Source organism: Chrysochloris asiatica, unplaced genomic scaffold (genome assembly GCF_000296735.1).
Source record: "Chrysochloris asiatica unplaced genomic scaffold, ChrAsi1.0 scaffold00001, whole genome shotgun sequence".
Classification (NCBI taxonomy): Eukaryota; Metazoa; Chordata; class Mammalia; order Afrosoricida; family Chrysochloridae; genus Chrysochloris; species Chrysochloris asiatica.
In genome coordinates, this window is record NW_006408519.1 from 33,872,521 (window position 1) to 33,878,757 (window position 6,237).

Below are 6,237 nucleotides of genomic sequence, written 5' to 3' on the forward strand. Positions count from 1 at the left end.
GAGAATTGATTTGCTGGGTGTAGTTGTTTATTTTTTAACCGTGGTCTTTCTCAGGAGTCAAACACTATTTTGACACTTAATATTCCATAGGATAAGCACTGGACTCCCAACCACTAGGTCAGCTGTTTGAGCCTACTCGCCTCTCCTCAGGGTAAAGACAAGACTTTCTCTCTGGCAAAAAAATGTAAAGCCTCAGAAACCTTCTGCAGCAGAGGGATGGAATGTCTGTCCCACAGGCCTTATTGTTAAGTGCCATCGAGTCAGTTCCGACTCAGAGCGACCCTGTACAGGATTTCTGAGGCTGTAAATCTTTATGGGAACACCCCTAAGAACTTGATTGAACCTCAGCATAGTGATCCTGCTTGGTCACCTTAGAGCAGGTGGTGGGCCGGCAACTTCTGGCGCATGGGGTCCCCAGCCGATCTCCTCCCTCCCTGCCTTCCTCGGATGGCAGCTGTTTATGCTGGACGTGTGTCCAGAGACGGGCAAGGATCACGTGGAACCTCGGCTACTTAAGACAGAGCCATTGCCATGCTGCAATGAGTCTCAATGACTGGTAAGACTGAGGAATTCGCACTGACCACCTAAGACAGGCTGCGTCCCTTAAACAATCAATAAATAAGGAGGATTCAGATGCAGACAGTGCAGACCCAGTCAGGAGGCCAAGCCCCTGTGGGCCCAAGCATTGTTGACCATCCAAGCCATAGGCTCTGAGAATCAGACTCTAGCTACCTAGTAGATATAGCAAACTGTCCCTCATCTGATTATTCAGTAATGCTTGTTAGTAATCTCATACATGAGCCCTGGATATCCACAGACAAATGTAAAAACCTTCCCTAAAAGCCGAGACTGTAAATTCCAAAAAGGCAAGTCCCCCCACATCCAAAAAAAAAAAAAGCTAAAGAGGATAGAGAGAAACACTGTAAACTGATGATATATAGCGGGGATAATAACCAATGTAATGAAACAAGCTATATGAATGGTTGAATGTGAAGCTGATGATATGCCCTGTAAAATTTCACTCAATGCAAAATAAAAACATTTAATTAAAAAAAAAAAAATCTTTATGGGAACAGAAAGCCTCATCTTTCTCCCGCGGAACAGCTGGTAGTTTTGAACTGCTGACCTTGTGGTTCACAGCCCGATTCGTAACTACTATGCTACCAGAGCTCCTTAGAGCTCCTTTGTTGTTGTTGTTAGGTGCCATCGAGTCAGTATCAACCCATAGGGACCTTATGCAAAGCAGAATGAAACACTGCCTAATCCTGGGCCAATCTCACTACTGTTGCCACGCTTGAGTCCATCGATGCTGCCACTTGGCCAATCCATCTTGTTGGAGGTCTTCCTCTTTTTCTCTGACCCTTCACCTTACCAAATATGATCTCCTTCTCCAGTAACAGGTCCCTCCTGACAATATGGTTGACAAAGTTTGGCCAGCTTAGCCTCCAAGGAGCACTCTGACTGCACTTCTTCCAAAACGCATCTATTGGTTCTTTTGGTAGCCCATGACACTTTCAATATTCTCCTCCAAAACCCTAACTCAAAAGCATCAATTATTCTATGGTCTTCCTTATTCACTGTCCAGCTTTCACATGCATATAAGGTTACTGAAAATACCATGGCTTGGGTCAGGCACACCTTAGTCCTCAAGCTGAGCTCCTTTTGGGATGAGTTATTTAAATGGTTGACCAAATATAGCAGGTTAATTTTTAAGCTGATAATTTTGTATAGCCTGCGAATGGTGTTATAAATTTTGGTAGAAAAAAGGTTCCCGGCCCTGCTATACAGTGTTTCTAGAGTCAAACCGACTCCATCGACCTTAATATCAATACTAAATTAGCTTAACTCTGAATTCCAGACCTTCAACCCCATCCTTCCCGGCTGAGACCTTACTTCTTTCTTTATTAGTAACATCTCTCTTGGCTTCCTCAGCCTTCCCTCACTCCTCAGACTAGGTTGGGTCTCCCTGGTAAGCACTCTCTTACTATAGAAAACCAAACCCACTGTCCTGGAGCCAACCCTTACTCATAGAAACCCTACCAGACAGAGTAAAACTGTTGTAGGGTTTCTGAGACTGTTCAACTCTTTCTGGAAACAGATCCTGCTAAGAGCTTAACCCACAGTCACATAGGACTCTTTCTCCTACTGCCTTAGTTAATGCTTGACTGCCCACAAACTGAATTGTTGTTAGTCAACTCTGACTCATAGTGATGGGAACGTTGCTCAGTCCTGCTCCAGCTCCATGTTCCTTGATAAATCTGAGTCCACTTCTGGAGACTTTTGTGCTCTGGGCCCTGCTGGAATCCCTGCCACATGCCACAAGATTTCATATATGTGATATCTCATAAGTTAGTCAGTATTGTCATAGCCGCCTTACTAGTGAGAAAAGTAAGGTTCAGAGAAGTAAATGGGTCAGCCTCACCATACAGTTTTTTCAAGTCTTGAGTTAATATTGTAAACCAGGTCCAGGGACTCCTAACTCAGTGCTCTTTCCCCTCCTCCAGGCTGCTCTTTCTACTGTTGGAAGAACAGAACAATGAACCTTATGTAAACCCTATGTAAACAGGAGGTTTTGGTTTCATGAAACCAAAGCCAAAGCAAAGTAAGCAGAAGTTAACAAAAGAGTCATAGTCATCTGATATTTTAATTAAAGAAGAAGAAAAAAGATTCCACCTCCTTCTTTCCTAGATACCAGAATGGATGCTGATTCCTACACAGGGACAGAAAATCATTAGGACCCCTCCCAGGGAGGTCACAGCTATCTGGATAGAGAACTAAAGAGCCATTTGCTAATGCTGATTTATAATAGACCATTATTGCCCCCTTGGGCCATTCTATGTAATTTCTGTGGTGACCTACTAAGCTCTAATGCTGTTGGGGACTATCCCTTTGGGTATGGAATTAAGGATACTAAATATCAGTGCCTTTTCTAACCCTGAACACAAATCACTAGGGGGGCAAAGTCATTGTGATTGGTTCTGATCATCAAATCCTACTTCTCTAGCACCAGATTGAATGGAAATCAATACAAATCAATCCATTACACCCATTCTATTCCAATTAAACAGCACATGCAGTATTTCTTCTTCTGGCCCTAACCACCTGGAGTTAAGTCAGACCTCTCAAGCTAAAGGGGACAGTTTGTCAGAATGCCAAGTTGTTCCAAGACATCAGATGTCAGCTACAAGCTTGGCAGTCCCCACAACATCCTCACTTTTCACTCGCTGGCTACAAAATTGTGGCTTTAGCATCATACCCTCAGGATGCCAGCTGCAGTTAAGGAGTCCCCAGGGCCCTCCTCACTCACCAAAATGGATGTCAGAAGAGAATCTGAAACTTGGTCTCCAGTGTAGTAATGCTAAAGCAAATGGAAGAAATGAGGAGGTAAAAGAGTTGAATAGAAAATTTCAAAAAGCAGCTCAAGAAGACAAAGTCAAATATTATAATAACAAAATGTACAAACACTTGGGAAACTAAATGGGAAGACCATACTCAGCATTTCTCAAGTTGAAGAAATGAAGAAAAATATACAAACCTTGACTTGAAATGTTGAAGGATTCTATGGGGGAATTATTGAATGATGCAAAAAGCATCAAAAGAAGATGGAAGGAATACAGAGAGTCACTGTACCAAAAAGAAATCGTCGATGTTCACTCATTTCAAGAGCCAGTGATACTGAAGGAAGAAGCCCAAGTCCAATGCATTGAAAGCATCGGGAAAGAAGAAGTTACCAGGAACAGATGGAATACAAATTGAAAGTGTTCAGAAAACTGATGCAGCACTGGAGGCAGTCACTCATCTGTGCCAAGAAATTTGGAGGACAACTATCTGGCCAACTGACTAGAAGAGATCCATATTTGTGCCCATTCCAAAGAAAGGTGACCCACTGAAATGCGGAAATCATCATCAATATCATTGATATCCTGTGAAAGTAAAGTTTTAGTAAAGATAATGCAAAAAGGCTGCAAGCATACATTGACAGAGAACTTTCAGAGGTTCAAGCCAGATTCAGAAGCGGGTGGGGAACGAGGGATATCATTGCTGATTTTAGATGGATGTTGGCTGAAAGTAGAGAATACCAAAATGATTTTTATCTGTGCTTTACTGACTATACAAAGGCTTTCAATTGTGTGGATCATGAAAAGCTATGACCAACATTGTGGAGACTGAATATTCTGGAACAGTTAATGGTATTTATGAGGAATGTTTGTATGTGGACCAAAAAGCAGTTGTTCACACAGAACAAGGGAACACTGACTAAATGGTTTCAAAATTAGGGCAGGTATGCATCAATCTGTATGCTGAGCAAATAAATCCCAGACAACTACATTACATGAAGAAAAATGTGGTATCAGGATTGTTGTTGTTGTTAAGTGCTGTCGAGTCAATTCCAACCCATAGTGATCCTGTATGGGGTTTCTGAGGCTGTAACTCTTTACGGGAGCAGAAAGCCTCAACTTTCTCCCACGGAACAGCTGGTAGAGGAAGACATATTAACAACCAGTGATATGCAGACCATACAATATTGTTTGCTGAAAGCAAAGAGGCCTTCAAATACTTACTGATGAAGATCCATGATCACAGTCTTCCATTTGGGTTGTATGTACCTCAATGTAAAGAAAACAAAAATCCTCACCACTGGACCAATAAACATAATCCACATAAATGGAGAACTGAATGAAGTTGTCAAAGTCTGCATTTTGCTCAGATCAATCATCAATTCGCATGGAAGTAGCAATCAAGAAATCAAAGGATATATTCCATTAGGTAAATTTGCTGCACAAGAACTCTTTAAAGTGTTGAAGAGTAAAGATGTCAGTTTGAGGACTAAGGTGTGTCTGACCCAAGCCATGGTATTTTCAATAACCTCATATGCATGTGAAAGTTGGACAGTGAATAAGGAAGAGCATAGAAGAATGGATACATTTGAGTTGTGGTGTTGGAAGAGAATATTAAAAGTATCATGGACTGCCAAAGAACAAAGAAATCTGTGTTGGAAGAAATACAGCCAGGATGCTCCTTAGAAGCCAGGATGGCCAGACTTTGTCTCTCATGGTCATATAATGCAGAATCCTCTAGGTAGACGGTAGACTTGAAGCATCTGTTTATTTAAATGGCCTGAAACAGTGTAGCCAGGAAGGGAAACCAAGGAGAAGAATGGTAAATAAAGCCTGACCGTTGGTTCTGAGAATGTCAGGATAAAACCACGAGGAGCACAAATAGCAAACTAAGAAGTCAGGAAGATCAAAGATAACACGAGATACAATTCATAGAGCAAGGGGTAAGAAGCCCCAGACAGCAGTTAGAATGACCTGATAATTTACCCTGCTGTGAGCCATGGTTGTTGCATGCAGGATGCCTCTGTGCCTCCAATGGCATCTTCCATGATACATATTCCAAGTCAATCCTGAATGTACGTGGTTGGACGTTTTGACCGAAGAAACCAATAGAAGTGCAGTGTGATGGCCTCCACTGAGAGAGATGGGCTCTGTTTCCTCATGAAAGCACATCTTTCTGCCAATATTGTTGTTTTTGCTAGGTTCCGTCAAGTTGGTACAGACTCATAGTGACCCTATAAATAACAGAACGAAATGACTGCCTGGTTCTGTGCCAACCTCACAGTAGTTGCTACATTAGCATCCACTGCTGCTGCCACTGAGCCAATTCATCTAATCGGGGGTCTTCCTCTGTTTCTCCAACCCTTCATTATATCAAACATGATATTCTTCTCCTGGTAGGACTGGTCTCTCCTGATAATATGTCTGAAATATGACTTCCTGTCATCTCATAAGCATGTCAAAGTTGGACAATGAATGAGGAAGACTTTTGAACAATCGATGAATTTGAATATTCAAAGTACCATGGGCTGCCAGAAGAACAAACAAATCTGTGTTGGAAAAAGTGCAGCCAGAAAGCTCTTTGGAAGTGAGGATGGTGAAACTTTGTGTTTCTAACTTTGGGCACATCAGGAGGGATCAGTCCTTGGAGAAGGACATCATCCTTGGAAAAGTGAAGAGTCATTGAAAAAGAGGAAGACTCCAATGAGATGGATTGATATAGTAGCAGCAACAATGCTCCCAGACATAACAGTTGGGTCTTTATGAGTCAGAACTGTACTCAGTATCTTGTCTGTGATAATACTTGTTTACTGCATCTGATTCTGAATTTATTTGTTCACAGAGGATGATTTCTATTTATTTCTCCTGAGTTCCTAAATCTTTAAAAGAAGTGGTTGTG